The sequence below is a fragment of the Schistocerca nitens genome, chromosome 4 (genome assembly GCF_023898315.1).
Source record: "Schistocerca nitens isolate TAMUIC-IGC-003100 chromosome 4, iqSchNite1.1, whole genome shotgun sequence".
Lineage (NCBI taxonomy): Eukaryota > Metazoa > Arthropoda > Insecta > Orthoptera > Acrididae > Schistocerca > Schistocerca nitens.
The window spans coordinates 368984453-369006529 of record NC_064617.1 but is presented as its reverse complement, the minus strand read 5'-3'; positions in this window follow the sequence as shown (position 1 = coordinate 369006529).

The following is a 22077-nucleotide window of genomic DNA, read 5'->3' as shown; positions in this document are numbered from 1 at the left end:
TTCTCCAGATCTCTCACCAATTGAAAACGTCTGGTCAATGGTGGCCGAGCAACTGGCTCGTCACAATACGCCAGTCACTACTCTTGATGAACTGTGGTATCGTGTTGAAGCTGCATGGGCAGCTGTACCTGTACACGCCATCCAAGCTCTGTTTGACTCAATGCCCAGGCGTATCAAGGCTGTTATGACGGCCAGAGGTGGTTGTTCTGGGTATTGATTTCTCAGGATCTATGCACCCAAACTGCGTGAAAATGTAATCACATGTCAGTTCTAGTATAATATATTTGTCCAATGAATACCCGTTTATCATCTGCATTTCTTCTAGGTGTACCAATTTTAATGGCCAGTAGTGTAATTTACACGGTAAGAAGTATTGAGCTATTAGTTTACGAATAAATCCTAGGAGGCGACTTTCACCCGTAAACGGCCTGCAGCAAAATATATATCTCGGCCCGTGCTTAAAAGTATACAAAAATGAGTATTAAAGCGCAGTGAGGACTTCATAGTATTTCATCAACGATTCTGCGGACACCAACGCATGGAAATAACCACGTGGCTATAAGGATTGTAGTGTTTCTTATTTGTTGAGGATGCAATCACACCATTCAAGAGCCATCATCTGTGTAAGGCAGTAAAAATATCGTGTGTCATTATTTACAAGGACGTTATTAGTGCTAACACACTTCTTTGATGTTTCTTCTGTATTCGAGGATCTTGTTCTTTGCAAATAGAGAACTGCATGCTGTCTGTCAACCTCAGACCATCTGCAAACCTAGCTAGAAATCCCATACAATAACAATGTTTCATTGGCTGATAGTGAGTCGAATTTTTTTTTTTTTAATTTTCATAAGCGATACCTAATTGTCGTCGTTACTCACGTGGTCACATATATGCCATGGTCCTTTGATATGATGTACAGCGTTTCCCAAAATAATACCGAAAAACTTTAGCGTCAGATTCCTTATGCAGAAATAAAGCTGGCCGGTGTGTCCATGCGGTTCTAGGCGCTTCAGTCTGGAACCGCGTGACCGCTACGGTCGCAGGTTCGAATCCTGCCTCGGGCATGGATGTGTGTGATGTCCTTAGGTTAGTTATGTTTAAGTAGTTCTAAGTTTAGGGGACTGATAACTACAGATGTTAAGTCCCATAGTGCTCAGAGCCATTTGAACCATTTGAACAGAAATAAATAAAAACATCTAGTAAACATGGGCTCTAAGGTGCATAGCTTAAAAGCTATGAGCACTGGTTCATCTTCGCTAGTGTGAATCTCATTCCTACTGAACAAGTGTTCACAACACTTGAGGTACGCATTTTAGAGCTCATGTTTACTAGACTTTTGTTTGTTTTTGTCTATACTATCTCCTTTTAAAATATACAAAGCAAGAGCTTGCAGCAGAAGAGGCGTGTTTCGTAGTATCGAAGATGAACAGGTGCTCATTTCTGCTAGAACAATTGCTATAGAGCCCTTCTTTCTAGACTTTTTTTCTTGTTTTGATGTGAGGAACCTGTCCCTAAAGTATGTCGTTTTATCTGGTACTACCTGCATAAAGAGAACGAATACCGCGTAATACGTTTCGTCGGAATGCATGATGGGTGCCATAGATTACAGAACAGTGCAGGGGTTGAGGAACTGTAAGGAACATCTTTGACAGGGAGTGCTGTATTGCAGCTATATAGTGCAGGGATGACGTTGTGATAAATATCTTCAGCTGTTGAGATAAGCAACTTCATTTACTACAGGTGTCAGTCCAAACGACCGTATTCTGGTAAAACACATAAAATCAACACGCTGTGTGAACCAGAACTCCATCGAAAAACATTCAGAGGTTCTTTAGGGAGACCTTCTGAGTACTGAGGTATAACGGACTCACCATCTTCGGCGGCTCGTTACAGAGATATTGCATTTAGTTTCGTTCCTTGCCCCAGTTTGCTTTGTATCTGTATTGTACTGATAACAGTGCACAACAGTGCAGATGTCGAGGGTATGCGTTGTGTCTTGTTAGCATTTGCTCACTGTGTGTGCTGTTGACAACAGTAACGCCCCCCTTACCTCGTTGCCCTCAAGTTGGTATTCAGTACACCTCGGTCCTGTCCACGGTTTTGTTTCGAAGCAGTGTGGGTGGTGCGTTAATGGTGATACACAGCAGTACTATGGATAGGTTTACTAATGAATAGATGACATACAGGGTGAGTCACCTAACGTTACCGCTGGATATATTTCGTAAACCACATCAAATACTGACGAATCGATTCCACAGACCGAACGTGAGGAGAGGGGCTAGTGTAATTGGTTAATGCAAACCATAAAAAAATGCACGGAAATATGTTTTTCAACACAAACCTACGTTTTTTTTAAATGGAACCCCGTTAGTTTTGTTAGCAAATCTGAACATATAAACAAATACGTAATCAGTGCCGTTTGTTGCATTGTAGAATGTTAATTACATCCGGAGATATTGTAACCTAAAGTTGACGCTTGAGTACCACTCCTCCGCTGTTCTATCGTGTGTATCGGAGAGCACCGAATTACGTAGGGATCCAAAGGGAACGGTGATGGACTTTAGGTACAGAAGAGACTGGAAGAGCACATTACGTCCACATGCTAACACCTTTTTATTGGTCTTTTTCACTGACGCACATGTACATTACCATGAGGGGTGAGGTACACGTACACAAGTGGTTTCCGTTTTCAATTACGGAGTGGAATAGAGTGTGTCCCGACATGTCAGGCCAATAGATGTTCAATGTGGTGACCATCATTTGCTGCACACAACTGCAATCTCTGGCGTAATGAATGTCGTACACGCCGCAGTACATCTGGTGTAATGTCGCCGCAGGCTGCCACAATACGTTGTTTCATATCCTCTGGTGTTGTAGGCACATCACGGTGCACATTCTCCTTTAACGTACCCCACACAAAGAAGTCGAGAGGTGTAAGATCAGGAGAATCGGCTGGCCAATTTATGCGTCCTCCACGTCCTATGAAACGCCCGTCGAACGTGTACCTCACCCCATATGGTAATGTACATGTGCGTCAGTGAAAAAGACCAATAAAAAGGTGTTAGCATGTGGACGTAATGTGCTGTTCCAGTCTCTTCTGTACCTAAGGTCCATCACCGTTCCCTTTGGATCCCTACGTAATTCGGTGCTCTCCGATACACACGATCGAACAGCGGAGGAGTGGTACTCAAGCGTCAACTTTAGGTTACAATATCTCCGGATGTAATTAACATTTTACAATGCAACAAACGGCACTGATTACGTATTTGTTTATATGTCCAGATGTGCTAACAAAACTAACGGGGTTCCATTTAAAAAAAACTTATGTTTATGTTAAAAAACATACATCCGTGCATTTTTTTATGGTTTGTATTAACCAATTACACTAGCCCTTCTCCTCACGTTCGGTCTGTGGAATCGATTCGTCAATATTTGTTGTGGTTTACGAAATATGTCCAGCGGTAATGTTAAGTGACTCACCCTGTATATGCACCTCATGTGTGGGTTCACTGAATTCGAAGGAAGACCGTCACAAAGATATGAGGCGTATCCGAAAAGTAAGATCCGATTGGGTGTGAAATCGAAACTATTGTAAAAATCTGATGGAACTTTGCACAGATGTATTGGACAGTGTCTTTCGTGTGCCTGTCGATCGTTTCACGTCGCTCTTTTTAGTTCAGAAAGCAAAGTGATCATGTACAAATACCTAAAACAACAGTGTCTCCCTCCAAGTATGTGGGTCTGGTGAGAGATTTCGCCTGAAGCTATGCTACCCACATAAAATAATTATCATGCATTTCTTTCTTCACGAAAATTTTCAGCCTCATTCTGCAGGGGCAATGAAGACGCTTCTGCAGCGTTTTCGATTGGAAGTGTTTGATTACCCACAATACAGTCCTTAATTGGCTCGCTCCGTTGTTCATTCTTGCTCACACGAACCGCTGGCCACGAAGACAACATTTTGGCTCAAATATCGAAAGGCAGGCGAGCCTAGAGAATTGGCGGAAAGCACAGGAGGCTGCTTTCTGTGATGAAGGTACTGGAAAGTTTTTACAACGCCAGGACAAATGTCTAAGTCGGAGAGACAACTATTTGGAGAGGTAGCTGGAAGGTGTGGCTAACTGTTGCGAATAAAATTTTTTTGATATTCACTGTGGTTTTCATTTCGCGACCGATCGGACCTTACTTTCCGAACAGCCCTCGTATTACTCTGAGCAGCGATGGTAACCACATCGCGCAGATTTTTCATCTAAGGATTTTTATCTTAATCTACATTCTTTGTTGTAAGCATGCGCGCATACAAATTACAGGCATTTTCACAGTTGTGACGGTATTTCTACACAAAGATGGGTAACTAGGGTGACAAACAGAATAAACGATAGTTATATTATCACTCTGTAACGAGCTGCCAACCTCTGAAAGTTCTAGTTCATCTCGTACGCGAGTTAGTAATAAACGAGGGCGTGCTGGAAAGTAATGCCTCCGAATTTTGTAATTCAGAACTCTTAAAACTATTTTAGAAAAACAAACGTTATTAACTTTCCACGTCTTTATTCTTCATGTCTTAATAGTTATTTCTCATCATAGTGAGCCTAGTGATGGAAACATTTCTCCTAATGAGAGACCATTTTGTTGGTACCGTTACTGTAGAACGTTGACATTGCCACAACCTCACCTCTGCTTGCACTGCTTCATCACTATTCAAGTAAAGTCTTTGCAGGTGCTCTTTAAGTTTTGTAAACAGATGAAAATCGGATGGGACCAAGTCGGGACTGTGTGGAGGATGATTGCTGTTAGTGAACTCCTGGCGTCGGGCTGTTGAAGATGTTGCAGCATTCTTGTATTGTCTGGCATTGTCGTGCTGAAGGAAATGGCACTTCATGTGTGGACAAAATCTTCGAATTCGGAAGTCGGTTACAGCATGCTGTTTGTTACGCACCGACATTTAACACCACCATGTTAGATGCTTCAATTCCGAGCCCTCTAGCGGCAGAGGGTTGCAAATATGTAGACATGAAGACCAGAGATGTAGAATGTTAATAAGAAGGTTTGTTTTATTTAAAAAGCTTCAAGAGTTTTCATATAAAAAATCGGAAAGCATTACTTTTCAGCACGTCCTCGTATAATTGTCATACGCAGATTACAATCTACCGGGTGATCAAAAAGTGAGTATAAATATGAAAACTGAATAAACCACGGAATAATGTAGATATAGAGGTAAAAATTGATACACATGCTTGGAATGACATGGGGTTTTATTAGAACCAAAATGCAGGATGGCGCTCCACCCCATATTGCTAGACGCGTGAAAGAGCTCTTGCGCGCATCGTTTGGTAATGATCGTGTGCTCAGCCGCCACTTTCGTCATGCTTGGCCTCCCAGGTCCTCAGACCTCAGTCCGTGCGATTATTGGCTTTGGGGTTACCTGAAGTCGCAAGTGTATCGTGACCGACCAACATCTCTAGGGATGCTGAAAGACATCATCCGACGCCAATGCCTCACCATAACTCCGGACATGTTTTACAGTGCTATTCACAACGTTATTCCTCGACTACAGCTGTTTTTGAGGAATGATGGTGGACATATTGAGCATTTCCTGTAAAGAACATCATCTTTGCTTGGTCTTACTTTGTTATGCTAATAATTGCTATTCTGATCAGATGAAGCGCCATCTGTTGGACATTTTTTGAACTTTTGTATTTTTTTTGGTTCTAACAAAACCCCATGTCATTCCAAGCATCTGTGTCAATTTGTACCTCTCTATTTACATTATTCCGTGATTTATTCAGTTTTCAAATTTATACTGACTTTTTGGTCACTCGGTATTAGTAAACTTCCATACGCTCGACAGTAAGGAACTGACTGCACCGCATACATAAATGTTGAAACACATGTCTGTGTACATCTTCGTCATATGCATGTAGACTGAAGCGTAGTGAATAAACTTGTTTAATTCAACAATTCAAGAGGTTAGTCAAGATATCACTTCCGGAGTTTAATGTGCCATGAACGTCGTCGTAGCCATTAGACGCAGAGCACTAAGTTGGACAAACATATGGCAGAAAATATGACGTAAGATGGATGGCGATTCGTACTATGCTCCTTCCAACCGAGGTGTCAACTTAATTACTGCATTTGTGCCGAGATTCCAGCCACTTGAAGTGTTTAAATTTTCGCTGTTTTTCGGCCGTGTACTCCTCGGTCAGTGTCAAGCAGTAGTGACTGCTCAGTCCTTAAATAGCCGCGTTACTGGCTGTGACGTCATTGAAGCTCGGTCTATAACCAAATAAGGCAATGTTTTCTTTCCACGTCCTCCGCTCCAGTTATAGCCTCGCGATGACCAAATGACGGACAGTACTAAGTTGCAAATAGCAGTCCTTATTGACACTGCTTTTCGATAATTCAGTTGCAGCCGCTTCTTCAGTTTTTCCATATGATGTTACATGTGTCGTTAAAGAGAATTCTGTGTCCACTTTAGCGGACTAGTTCATAAAGAGCTGATTCCTCGGGACAGCACAAACGAAAATACTACCGTTGAATTGATTTTTACTTCGTCGGCGACCACGGTCATAATGCACTTTTTGAATGAAATTACCATCATTTGATTTTCGGTGTTTTATGGTAAATTTGTGTCACACTATAGCGATTTCGGCTTTACAGCGATCATCAGGTACAAAGGTGAAACAGTCATTAAATGTTCGACTTGCCTGAATGATGACGACGGCGACGATATGTCATCTGACACTTCAGATACTTAATGACTATTTCATCTTTGCACCTACCTGACAACAGCTGTAAATTCGAATTCGCGATAGTGTCAAATTAATCTTTATCTATAAAAATACAGCCTCAATATGTTTGTGCTCACGAAACTCGTATAAAGCAGTTGGTCGATTGACCTGAAATTTTGACACAACATGGCACTGGATATACACCTATTTTTCAGTTTGTATACTATATAAATAAATACGTAATACACAAAAGAGAAACGCAGTTACCAGAAATCTCAAAAAGGTGCTGACCGAGTTACTTATTTCCATAGGAGATACTGTAATGAACACTGGACGAATATGAAGTACTAATTTTTTAAGTATACATAATATCCAAATGTACATGAAATATATAATAGTGAAAAGTTGCTAGCAAAAATCTTGGAAAGTTCTTGATAGATTTACTTCAAATTTTAGCTGTTTCTCTGTAACTATTCAGGGAGACATAGAGTGTATATTCTTTGAACAACAATGAATAGATTTTTTGTTAAAAGGAATCCGAGAAAAAAAATTCTCTGCTGTAAAATGTGTTGTTTTGTTTCCTTCGTCGCAGACAGTTTGAAATACGATAGGGGACAGTTAAGCCATTTCTTCCTTAGCGACGGTTTCCACAGAAAACAGGCCAGTTGTATATCTGATTGATCGCATTGATTGAAGTACTGTTATAGAACATGAATTTGCAATAACAATAAAAAACCTCCTCATCTACCATGTTACTAAAACTTTTGTGAGCCATGAGTGGTTTTATAACAAGACAATAAACAAGTCTCTAGGTCAGAGAGAGGGGGAGAGGGGGTGGCGTACGGGGACATGGACCGTGTGGTGTGAGGAAATGGAGACAGAAGGCGGAAAGTAGTGGATGCGCACAGAGGAAGGGGGGAGGGGGGGACAAGGTGATAGAAATAAAGAGAGAGAAGGAGGGAGAGATAGACAAAGAAAGGGAGAGGACAAGACGGACAGCGTCAGGGGAAAAAGGAGATTAGCACGTATATCTAATTCCCATGCGTATTAGAAAAATGTGCTTTCTGTTTTCTTGCATTAACCAGATTAAGCAGCAGCAACACTTGTCAGGGTGCAGCTAGTGAATGATAGAAAAAACCTAGCCAGCTTTCATTAAAAAACTATTTCATTGTTGCAGAATTAAGAAGAATCTTCAAGAATATTATGACTTTCAGGTCGCCCCCAAAAACTGATACAATGTAAAACATAAATAAAAAACAGTTGTATCTTGCGTTGTCCTACAGTGTGCAGCATCTGCGTGACGTAATGGGCACATTCACTCGGTATCTCAGATACTCCACGTCTACGTTTATACTTCGCAAGCCATCTGACGGCGTGTGGTGGAGGTTAGTTCTGGCAAAACTATCGTTCCATCCCCCCCCCCCCTCCTCCACCCCACCCCCCTCGCCATTATCCGTCTTTTCCTTTCCCGTTCGCGAGTATTGCGTGAAAAGAAGAATGACTGTCAGGAAATCTCGATTTGAGCTACATTTTTTTCTATTTTACCGTCACAGTTATTTTGCAAGGAGCATATGGAAGCAGATAATGCGTCGTCTCTCTTTTTTTTTGGAATATACTCTTTCAGACTTCTAACAGTAACCCACAGCGTGATGCACAAAGCGTCTCTTGTAACGTCTGCAACTAGAGTTGGATGAGCATCAAATGTTCAAATGTGTGTGAATTCCTAAGGGACCAAACTGCTTAGGTCATCGGTTCCTAGACTTACACACTACTTAAACTAACTTATGCTAAGAACAACACACACACCCAAGACCGAGGGAGGACTCGAACCTCCGGCGGGAGGGGCTGCGCAGTCCGTGACATGACTTCTCAAACCTCGCGGCCACTCCGCGCGGCGGACGAGCATCTATCTCTAATGGCATCTGTGATGAAATATTACCAGAAACAGTCCCAGACTGACCATCAACATTCGAGTATTGGTTGAACGAGGGTTTCATTGGTGGACTACACTACCTCCTAATTAATCTGTAATCTGTCATTCCTGCGGTACTCAGTTTTGATTGCTACATTATTCATCACTGATTTCGTGATAACTTCTTTTTCTAAGGCTGCTGTAATATTTGTGTCGCTTTGTGAGTTGCCAATATCCCCCTTCACTGAGCTCAAATCGAGACCAAAGCAAACTTTCTTGGGAAGCTATCCACTTGTGTTTGTTGTAGCCATATTCGGGGATTTCATATGCACTTTTTCGCAGGGTTTTGTAACCGAAGGCAGAAATCATTGCCGTGTCTGAAGCAATTCAGAGGCGCACTGCTAGATTTGTTACCGGTGGATTCGAATCACACTCAAATATTACGGAGATGCTGTAGAAACTCAAATGGGAATCCCTGGAGGAAAGCCGACGCTCTTTTCGAGGAACACTAATGAAGAAATTTAGATAGCCGGTTTTTGAACCTGGCAGCAAAAGATTCTACTGCCACCAACGTACCTTTCGCGTGAGGACCACGAAGATAAGAGAAATTGGGGCTCGCACGGAGGAAATAGAGAACCGTATTTCCTCTCGGTCCGTTTGTGAATGGAACATCAAAGGAACTGACCAGTACTAGTACTAAGTACCTTCCGCGACGTACCGTACGGCGGCTTGTGGAGTATGGATGTGCATTTGCAGTAAAGATAACACCATCAGCTCCATTTATTCGTACATCTTCAGGCCCCTCTATGACTCTGAGTGCTCATGTTGACACTGGGAATCATTATTATACTCTTTCTACGTCTAGAAATACTGGCGTCCACTAAACTGAAATTTCTCATCTTCTATGGTTTGAACGATGGCGTACATCAAGCTTTAGCGGACGCCGATGTTTCTGGACCTTCTACAGAAAGTATAGTAATCATTACTGGTAACACCGTGATCAAACAGCGTCACAGAGGGATATGAAGATGGTATATCGTAATACTGAAACCGAATGTATATGAATAAGGGCAGTAAATACAGCTGATGACGTTGTATTAACTACACATAAAACAGTAACAGCTGTTGTCCTATATCCACAAGATGATGGATATTTGGAGATAACCGTGTTTGTCTGGATAACAAATACAGGGGCTGGACAAAAATATGGACACTCCGCGAGAAATGCGTGCCTCAACACTGATGCAGATGCTAGCCAAAGCCTGTAGGTTACACTGCTGTACCCGACCACGAAATGCAACTGTAAGATATCGTTATTACGTTGTAAGTATCAGTCGAGGTCAGAAAAGTTTTTAGTTGTGAGTGTTTAGTTGTGAGTGTGTTACGTCAGAGAGGAGTGAATTCGAACGTGGGCAAATTGTTGGTTATCTTACGGTGCGTGCTTCCTTAGCAAAGGCAGCCGAAGTCTTTGATGTTTCGTGAGGCACCGCATCGATGATTTATACGAGATATAGAGAAACCGTAGAAAAGTCATCCGCTAAGTCACAACGCGGAGGAAAGTGTGTGTTGGGAGATTGTAGCGAACGGTCACTGAAGAGTATTCTGAAAGATGACACCAGCTGCAAAACTCAATGCAGAACTGAATGTCTCACTCACGAACCCTCCACCAAAAAAAAAAAAAAAAAAAAAAAAAAAAACACGAACGGAGCTCTATAAGCACGAAATTGAAGGGCGCGACCTGGAACTCCAAAACCTCTCGTTTCAGTGATGCAAATGCCCGTATTAGGAATACGTGGTGCCGAAGCCATAAAACCTGGACTATGGAACAATGGAAGAAAGTCATTTTGTCAGATGCGTCTTTTTTCTCACTATATCCAACTTCCGGCCGAGTTTACGTCTCAAGTGTGAAATATGGCGAGGGTTCTGTGTTGATATAGGGAGCCATATCGTGGTATTCCATGAACCCCATTGTTACTCTGAAAACGTCGTATCACTGCCAAGGATTATGTGACCATTTTGGTCGATCATTTTCACCGCATGGTACAATGTTCGTTCCTAACCGGTAATGCTGTGTTCAAAAAAGACGGCCCTCCTGTTCAGACAGCTCGCGTCGTTCAGGGCTGGTTTCTTGATCACGAGCATGAATTCTCGCACCTCCCCTGGCCCCCACAGTAACCAGATATCAATACTATTGAGCCTTTGTGATCTACCTTGGAAATAAGGGTGCGTAATTGTTATCCACCTCTGAAATCGTTACCTGAGCTTGCTGCTAATCTGCAGGAGCAATGGTACAAGATGAAAAGAAGATGGGATTTTGCACTTTCGCAGAGTTAATTTTATTTGTTGACAACTAGTTTCAGGCTATTAGGCAATTCTCAAATGATTTTCTGGTTCTGTACAAAATAGAATATATTATATTACCTCAACCAATAGATAAGTAGTAGCCTGTGTATCTGTAAACATGTTTTAAACGCATTTACCTGCAATAGAAAACCAAGCCATAAGTATTGAAATGGCAACGTCCTTAAATTAGTTTTCTATTCCTTTTGGTTCACAAAGGCTGTCTTACTATTTGAAATTATTATTCCATTTATTCAACGTTGGTTTCACACTTTGACCAATATTATATCTTTGTAAATGTCAAGCTGTCAAACCATCAAGAGAGTGTTTGTGAACCAAACCGAATGGAAATATCAATTTAAAGACGCTGTCATTTCAGAACGTAAGGCATAGTTTTCCATTACAGGTAAATGTATTTAAAATTCGTTTACATTGACATGATTAAATTTATATTCATGCAGGTAATAAAATGTATTCTGTTTTGTAAAGAAACACAAAATCACTTGAGAATGGGCTAGAAGGATGAAACTAGTCATGAACAAGTAAACCGCACACCGATAAAACTGAAAATGTCAAATTATTTTAATAAATCCATTGCTGTACTACCCAGTTTGAAGAAAATGGCGTAAGGTCTCCTTGTAAACCATACGGGACCTGTATTTCCCATTCTGAGACGAGTGGAAGCTGTTTAGGCTATCAACAGATTTCCTGCACCGTATTAAGGATCATAATGTGTCGAGGTTTTGGTATTTCCCTACTTTTGTCCAGCCACTGTATTTTAATAGTGTACTCACCCGTTTCGGCAGCTTGCCATCTTCAGAAGAACAGGTAATAGATGCAATATCATGAACGTTGTAGGTACAGATCATAAGAGGAAACTTTCCTTTCGAAGATGAACCGTGACCGAGACACACCAGGAAATTAATTCAATGTTAATGGTCCACAACAACACACACTGATGGAAAAAAACGTCGCAGCACCAGCAAATAATGTAGAGTAATGAGATTTCGGGAATACTTTTATATAGATAACATACTAAAGTGATTAACATTGCAAGATCACAGGTTAAAGTAAGCGCGAGATACGTCATCGCAAATATGAAATGCTGGTACATTAATTACCGGTGTAACCTCCAGAATGTTGAATGCAAGCATGCAAACTTGCATGCATTGTGCTGTATAGAAGTGGGATGTCAGTTTTTGGGATGAAGTTCCATGTCTGCTGTACTTGGTCGATAAATACAAAGACTTTTAATGCTGGTTGTAGATGACGCTGAGGTTGGCGACCGATGATGTTCCTTATGTGCTCGACCGGAGACAGATCCGATGATAGAACGGGCCAAGGTAAAATGTCGACACTCTGTAGAGCATGTTGGATTGCAACAGCAGTATGTGGGCGAGCGTTATCCTGTTGGAAAACATCCCTTGGAATGCGGATCATGAATGGCAACACAATGGGTCGACTCATCAAATTGACGGACAAGTTTGCAGCCAGGAAGCGTGGAATAACCACAAGTGCCCTCCTGCTCTCATACGAAATCGTACCTCAGACCATAACTCCAGGTGTAGATCCGGTGTGTCTAACACGCAGACAGATTGGTTGCAGGCCTCAATTGGCCTCCTCCTAACCAACACACGGCCAGCACTGACACGAACAGAATCGCCTTTCATCATTAAACACAACAGACCTCCACCCTGCTGCTGCGTGGGATTAGCCGAGCGGTCTAAGGCGCTGCAGTCATGGACTGTGTGGCTGATCCCGGTGGAGGTTCGAGTCCTCCCTCGGGCATGGATGTGTGTGTTTGTCCTTAGGATAATTTAGGTTAAGTAGTGTGTAAGCTTAGGGACTTAGGACCTTAGCAGTTAAGTCCTATAAGATTTCACATACATTTGAACATTTTTTCCACCCTGCTCTCTAATGAACTCTCGTTTGACATCACTGAAGCCGCAAAAGGCGATGGTTTTCGGTCAGTGGAGTGCACGCTACAGGGTTTCTGGCTCAGGGCTGTCCCTGAAGTAACCGATTTGTAACAGTTCGTTGTGTCACAGTGATGCCAACTGCTGCTCAAATTGCTGCTGCAGATGTAGTACTATCCGACAGAGCCAACGCTGAACACGATGATTTTCCCTCTTGGTAGAGCCACGTGGCCGTCCTGTACCCGATCTCCTAGTTGCCGTACATTATCGTGACCACTGCTACCAGCTGTCTTGTACAGTGGCTTTGCCAAGGCTTTTTGCAATACGAGGAACATCCAGCTTCTTGTAGCCTTATTACACGACCTCGTTCAAACTCAGTGAGGTGTTGATAATGGCGTATTTGTTGCCTTAAAGGAATTCTTGACTATCATCAAATAACCACGTCCAGTCCCAAAGGTATCTAATGCGCGCGACCGTTACAGCGTGTATTTAAAGCAAACCTGATTTGCATCCTCATACTGGCGCCCCTAGCGTCATTCGTATGCAACTGGCGCGAAATTTGAGTGGACACTAAGTTTCAAGTGTAGAAACACATCTAACAACTTTCGTTTATGTTGAATTACTACGTCTTGGTGTTGCTATTTTTTTCCGTAAGCGTATAATTGAATAATAAAAGTGCTACTGGTGACCTATGTATTTTATTTTAAGTTCATGGAAGATTTTTCCAGCTGCTTTATGTGAGAAGTGCTGAGCATCTCTGTCGTCACAGCTGGTAGCGCATCTTGGTGAATGCCAAGCCATCCGTCGAATTCATTAGGTGAGTTATTGCTCTGAGACGAAAACTTCCATGGGCTGCGGAATACTCTGTCGAAATCTTGTGGGAACTATACTGCTTGACTGGGACGGAAGCTTGGTAAGATTTCATTAGTTCATATCCCTGCTGAGTCATGAATAAGCATTAACAGGTGCACCGCTTCGCTTATTTTGAGAAGATGCAGAGAATTTCAGAGCTTTTGCATTGTTGCTACGAGAGTGTGGTAGGAACGCTGAAATAATGACAAGAAAATGCTTAAGGATCATGTCAAATGCGTCGTTGGCCAAAAACGGGTGTGTCTAAAGATTAAAAACAAAAACACCTTACGAACAAGCCTTGAAGGCCCAGCGTTGCCGACCAGCCGCCTGTCAACAGTACTCGGCAAAAAAAAAAGTACAGAAAGAATAACTTCCCAACTGCAGACAATTCCTTTTGAAGACAATGTTTCTATGATTCTGTTCTCTGCCTTCTTCAGTAGGAGGAGAACATTCCGTTTTATGAGAAATGGTAACAGTTTGAGCAGATTAGGAATGAAACACAGGCCGTATTATATAGATGTGAAACTGGAGATTGTCAAATGGCAAAATAAAGTGGAAGGAGCTCACTATGGGGAAGGAGGGACGGAAAAAAGTTAGAGGCAGCCCCTGCACGGGTGGAGGCAGAAACTGCATTACTGGGAATGCGTAGAAAGCACGCGGGTACAAATGCGCTCCGGGCTGGGAAGAAGAGAGAGCCACGTTTCCGTCCCCAGCATTTGGGCCGCCTGTACAATACAACCGACTTTCTGACTGCCATGGACGGTTGCCTGTTCATCCTAATCTGAAGTTCATATGCCTGACAGTGAAGATCTGTCTGTCTGTCTGTCTCTCTCTCTCTCTCTCTCTCTCTCTCTCTCTCTCTCTCTCTCCCTCTGTCTCTCTCTCTCTCTCTCTCTCTAACGCTGAATGTCGGAAGCACTTTGCAACACCACCATCTTCTGATAGATTCTCGATTGGCAATGGACATAAAATTATTTATTTCTAAGTTTTGTGACGGCCTTCGTAGCGACAACACTTCGCTGTAGAATCGGCCTACGAAGTCACCGCCACACTTTTAATAGCGGGCCGACCGGTCCGCTGGAACAGTGAACAGAAAGATGAAAACCCAAACACTCGGATTAAATGAAAGTCGGTACTTATCTTTATTAACGACGATACAGAACACAGTGGTGAACATGGTCTACAGAAATCTGTCTAGTTCGAGTCGGAGCGGCTTGGTCAGCGTCGGCTGACGACAAACAACAACTCTGCTGCGATGAACACACAACTGACTAGCAGGTACGCAATTCGGTGGCGAGTATACAACTGAGCGGCGAATCCAGAACTGTCCTAGCGCTCGCGACTCCAGCGCTTAAGAAGCCAGAAGCCAGCGGTGGCGCGCGCAGACTTGCGGCGATTTCCTGTATCGCTGGCGCTGCTTATGCGGACGGCGTCCGGACTTTGGTGCTGCCAACCTTTTTGGCAGCGGGCTCGGTTGGCATTACTGGCTAGGATATAACACTAAGAGTGTAGAGTTTCACGGCCAATATCAGTTTAAATAAAATTCGAACTCAATTAAACTGCGAGTTTACTAGAAGCAGTGTTTTTTATTTTTATGTCCGCTACGAATTTCTGACATTTAAGCTTCCTCCATCAGGTGGCTTTATATCAATTAGTAAGACATTTAAGAGTTGTGTGCACGATTTTTGGGTATCCAGTGGCACTATCTCCAATGGTCACAGGCTCTTGTCCTATCTTGATGACATCAAATACACATTGTTTGCAGTGACGCAAAAGTCGTATACGTAGTTTTCCTGTTAACTGACATAAGTGCATTAGATTACGGACGTTTAAACCTCCGATATGCATAATGGAAACAAATGAAACTGTGATTAGTTACAGTACAGTTTAACTGAAACACAATCACGGTAAATCCTAACGTAAATGTTTGCATTTGAATAAAATCCAAGCTACCTATACGCCGTTACCAGCTGATCACCTGCTAGAGTAGCACAAGCAGAACCTACTGCACAATAATCCCCGCATAGTCATTTTGCTTTCGAAGTGTCCAATGACATACCAGAACGTGTCGGCGGTTGTCACATGATAACCGAAATAAGACGTCATTTACAGCGAACATCAGCCCCGGAATCCACCAGTTATTCGCCTTAAAGGGAATCGCTGCAGAGATAGTCTACACGTCGGCTTTACAGTTGTTTCATTGTTTCATAATGACGCGGCCTAGTACCCAAAAGAATTTTATTCATATTATTTACTATTTAATCATTTTTAGCCCATGAACTGGCTGACCAAAATGTTCCGCAGTTTAAAAATTAGTTACAGATTGAAGCAACGATAAAAGAGAACTGCCAGTTAGTTGTACATTACTAAAATCCACTGTACTGTAGCACTGTGACAAACGTATGCAGTTGTCTGCTCCAGCTACTAAAAATCGAAAAGAAAAAAATTAAGTGTGTTTTGGTCGCACTGGTAAACATTAGACTATTTTATAAGCTAACCCGGACAAAATATTCCCCACTTCTTTAAAGAGAAAAGCGATCTCTCTAGAGCGCTGTAAAGGAAAACTCCGCGATTTGTTCCTCACGGGTCAAATGGTACGGTTTAGAATTAATACCAGAAAATCACGTCAACCTCCACCTGACGTAAGCATGGCCGAGAGGTGATGTGTATGTTTCTCTTGGTTCTATGTAATCAGCGCAATAATATGGGCCTTCGTAAAGACATGGCAGAATGGCTGGAAGCAACTATCGTGTTTGGACGTGCCAAAGACACACCGTGAATGCAGCTGCCCAATTTGTTGGTGTATCAGCGGGGACTGTCCGACGTGTTTACAATGAAAAGAATGTGACTTGCAGCCATGTAACTTGCTACAAGAACAATGGTCGTAAAATGATGGTAATCGACAGGGACAGGCAGCGAATGTCACGAACTGTCAGTGGCGACCGTTTCCAAGTCACACAGCCATTACTGCAGTAAACACAGGTCTTTCTCACCGTTTCCGAGCAAAAATTAGGAAAAAATTGCAGGAGTGGACATACGGATTGGGAAATTTCGCAGATACGGTTGGATGTTTTTGGGGGAGGAGACCAGACAGCGAGGTCATCGGTCTCATCGGATTAGGGAAGGAAGGGGAAGGAAGTCGGCCGTGCCCTTTCAAAGTAACCACCCCTGTATTTGCCTGGTGCGATTTAGGGAAATCACGGAAAACCTAAATCAGGATGGCCGGACGCAGGATTGAACCGTCGTCCTCCCGAATGCGAGTCCAGTGTGTCGCAAATACGATTGATCACAACGTCACACTGGACTGTAACTGGTAGGAGGCATGGAGTACACTCCATCGACTCGCGATTTCGTCCCTTTTCAAATTCTGTAGGACATCGAGTCCACTGACTGCCCAATGAGACGTTCAAACCAGACTGTGTGGAAGGAGTAATTCGTCAGAGGAAGTTATGTGATGTTTTGGGAGTGATTTGCTCTCATTTTGTTGATCCCACTTATTCAACGTGCCGAGACTTTAACCAGAATGTTTATCTCAACATTCTCGGTGTCTAAGTGTCGGCTATTGCTCTGTATCTAATGACAATTATTCTGTAGACACTCCCACCTTCAGACAATAGCCGCGCTCACACATACGTTTTTGGTTTGATGTAAACTTAGGAACCTTATTGCACCTCGACCGTCCCGATGAATGACCCCTGTTTTCTCCGATAGAAAACGACTGGGATTATTTGGAATAGGGTGCGATACCTAGCAGTCGATACCCCCGAAATTTGGTAGCTGTTTGGGATCAGATCGCTAATGAGTGATTTCAGCTGGATATGGCGTTACTGAAGTTACTCTTCCTCGACCTATCGAGACCATTATAGAAGCTAGAGCCGGGGTTACAGCCTATTAGCGCCATGCCTCCTGGAATTAATGGTGTGAGCCGATCACCAATGGAACGCAGCAGGTACAAAAGTTTCTTGAAGTTTTTCCGGTACGCTGATGTATATCCTATGACGTCCCTGTAACGATCAGTTCCTATTGTGCAACGAATGACACGATCGAAGGTTCCAAGATTTATCGAAATTTATCCATTTCGTAAGTTCAAAATGGCTCTGAGCACTATGGGACTTAACATCTGAGGTCATCAGTCCCCTAGAACTTAGAACTACTTAAGCCTGACTAACCTAAGGACATCACACAAATCCATGCCCGAGGCAGGATTCAAACCTGCGACTGTAGCAGTCGCGCGGTTCCGGACTGAAGCGCCTAGAACCGCTCGGCCACCGCGGCCGATAAGATTATTGCACTTACAGTGTCTCTAATACATTTCTGCTACGTACCCATCATTACGTATAAACGTAAAGGTTCTTAAAGTACTTTAATATCCACTGTAACATTTCTACTAATGGTGTCAGAGTGTTCTGCACAATCAGTACATGTAGAAGGGGTGGGGAATAGTTTCATCCTAATAGACTTGTGAGTTTAGAAATTTCTCCACGACTACCGGCAACAGATATGTGTATACATCAAGAACTGCAACGGTGACGGACCACTGACGCGCTGACGTCCAGAGCAATATGCAAAACACTGACGGACGTTAAATCGTCTCCGCATTCTTCTCCTCTTCCCCTCTGGAAATTATTATTGTGAGCAAGACAGACGACGAAGTTTGCACCAGTTCGCACACTTTCACGCTCGCAGGAGGCGGGAAGAGAGCAGGGAGCAACAAGTAGTCAGCAGTCTTGACAGCCGGCGTCTGTTTATTGTGGCGGCGGACCACCACAGTGTCGTCGGGAAGCGGTAGGGGGTCTCGACAGCGGTTATCGTATTGTGCTGGAGTGGGCTCAAAATCTAAGACCTGCCCTCAAAAACTGCGCCGTCTAGGCAGCCCTACTGCACATGGAAACAGCTCGAGGCTTCCATTGCATATCTCCTTCAGATTCTACACGCATTTTTAGCCTGCCGGTAATACGCTTTGGAGTACCTGGTACCTGCAATGTTGAGGAGAAAACGCCAGTCATAACGGCGAATGGATTAGGTGGGTGTGTCTTACAACACGAGAACACGACTAGTACGGAAACGGGAATACTGAAACAGAGGTTGACTCTCATGCAACCGTCCTCGTCTCCCTTCCCCCCCCCCCCCCCCCCCCCTCACCACACCTCTCTGAAGGAAGTCAAGATGACTGATTTAGCTCAAGTGTCAAGTGTCTTCAAGTCTGTAATAATGCCATGAAGGTCATGGGTTTGAATTCAAGAGAGTAACTTTTCAATAATTTTCAATGTTTTAAACCGAATTATTTTCTTTTGCCAAGATAGTGGTTAGAGAGTTGACTGCGTGTTTGTCACGTCTAAACAGAAAACTTTTCCACGTATTAGAGTGACTGGCTACAGTAATTCACTCTTTCTTTCGAAGACTTATGTCGCCCACCGCATTTCTTTTCTCAAATATCAGGGAAATCACTTCGTTTTGACCAAGTGGTTGTTCCTCGATCCAGAAATACCTTTAAGCAGTTTTTTAGACCCTTTTACGACACAGTGTTAGGGAAACACGGAAACTGACTACACAAAACACAGACAAAGAAAAGAGTAGATAATGGAAGAAAATTGTGCATTTGCTACAATCGTTTAGGTAATGGTCTGAAATCTGTGTAGTAATGTGCTTAAAGAATCGTATTTCACAATTTCTCTGCCTCGTTAAAATCACTCTTAGTGCGGACCGAACCATATCTATAATAAAATACTAGCGATGTGTATCACACTTTTGCAGATTCTGTGATGTGCGTTAATAAACGCCATTTCTTTAGTATTTAAAGTAAGTCTTCTTTAAATTCAAGGTGATAATACTTAAAGACCTTGCCCTATTCTAAATTAACAGTGGGAGATTCGGTGTGTGAAAGTGGAATTGTCCTAGCAAAGAGGAATGTGATGAAAGAAATCACGAATTGTAGAAGACTTCAAGCGTAGAAAAATTCTTGCAAAAGTTTTTTTTATTAACACACATGTGTTTTGCAGTTCCTCAAAGATATCAATAGAAGTTAACGTCATTATTTAACTAAAAAGTAGCCTGCAACCATTCCTGACAGACCAGCTGACTAAGATAAATGTCAGTATTTGATCAAAGAGACTATTGTTTTCGGATAATGTTTCACAATCGCCGCATTTTCTACTTCAAAGTGATGTCATTTACGTATTCCAGTACATAAATATATGGCTATGAAATTGTCAAGTAATATTTCACTCATTTATATTCGTCGATTCACATGCAGAGCTCACAACCGACAACCGACAGTCGGTTGTGAGCTCTGCAACATCCATGTACTAATTTATATTTACGTGAAAAACCCTATTTCTAGGGCTATATTTCAATTTTGACAAATGGAATTATGCCGACATTTGTAAAAACGGCGATGATACATCAGTCCATACAAATGTAAAATTGCCACCTTCTGAAGAAGACAAATTTAAATTTGTTGAAACCTAGGTAAAGAATTCTTTATCCATTGCAACTGGTCGGCTGTTAATAATTTTAATTATTTAGGCCTATTCATTTCTTTTACGTGACAAGATTTCCGCTAGCAAAAACAAAGTATTTTCCAGTCTATTCTCGCTCATCCCCGTTGTTTTCTCTAGTGATGAAATGCCAAGTTATTGGATTCTGAGTACATCATCACATTCCTCTCGAAGTTGGATAATACCGAATTTGTAGAAGTAAAGTCCAAAATACGTGTTTACCTTTCCAATAAAAACTGAATTCCTACCTCTATATGAGTACTGAAATTTACCTATGAACATATTTTTACTATCAAATAATTCAGATAACTCGTCCGTATGGACTAAGGACATTTGATATGTCGGTCATAGACAACATGAGAACCAAGGCGGCGTGCCGAAAAGTAATGCCTTTTATTATGTGTGTGTTTCAATAAAACAAACGTTATCGACATTCTTCACCTCTACTCCCCATGTCTAGACACTAGCAGCTCTCTGCCTCTAGAGGGATCCGAACTGTAGCATGTAACTTGGTGGTTTGTTGCACTCGAGTTTCCAAATCGAAGAGTTCGTCTCTACATGGCGCACCTTTCAGCATGACAATGCCAGAGCGCACATGAGCGCTGCGACATCTGCAACAGCCCGACGCCTTGGGTTTACTGTCGTCGATCATCCTCTATACAGTCCAGACTTGGCCCCATCCAATTTTCATCTGTTTCCAAAACGTAAAGAACTTCACTTTGTTAGTGCCGAAGCGCTACAAGCAGAGATTGCTGCTCCATCAACAAACGTTCTGCGGTGACAGTATCAAGGAACTGGTGTCTTGTTGGGAGAAATGTGTTCTTCGCCAGGGTGAATTTGTTGACAAATGAATAATTAGACTTGATGAATAAAGGTGTAGAATGTTAATAAGTTTGTTTTGTTTAAGAATTTTTGAGAATTTTCACATAAAATATTTGAAGGCACTACTTTTCACCAGGCTTTCGAGGTTTATTTATAGATTACGTTGGCTGTGACTGTGCAAGATAAGGTATTTATACGGAAGGCGCTGAAACACAGAAAATTACTGACAGTGAAGAAAAAGAAGATGAACTACGATTCAGAGCTCCACTGCTACAATTTATAAATGAAAGGTCGTTGAGAATATACTTTGAATCTTGCTTTACCAACAGCAAATTTAAGTCCATAAGACCTCTCATAGATCCAGATTAGTTTGAAGTTGGCGCAGACCGTATGAAATAAGTAAACTTGGTAGTAACCTTTCGATTTGAACACAAAAAGAGCAACATTTACAGGAAAACGTGTTCCAAGGAACCCGGAAAATTACCCGTCGCGGAATCTTAGAAATTGTGTGGAGCAAGACGCATGTCTTATCAACGGGCCCCCATCTTCCACAGAGAGAGAATATAGGGAATACGAAAGATCTAAATGGAATATGGATTTTTTTGTTTATTGCTGCTGTTCTCTTGTGCCTCTAAGCACAATGATAACATGAAGATAATGAATACACGACTACACTCCAATAAAAGTCTTCGACGTGTATCCATTAGGGTCTTAATATTGGATAAATAGAAAAAAGATAACATAGTACACATAATACCACAAAACGAAATAAAATCAGTGAGGATTTACTATTAACGAAAGAAAGAATATAGAAAACTAGATGCAAATGACATACGTATAATGTTTCGAAGCCCTGAAACCTTCATGTAATCACTTGCATACACGTGAATATAAGTCAAAGGAACCAAGATTTTGTGTGGCTTTCACCGTTATTCTGTGAAACACTCCCTACTCCTTACATCCAATGTCGTTGTTAAAATTAGTACTTGCATTTCTTACAAAAACTT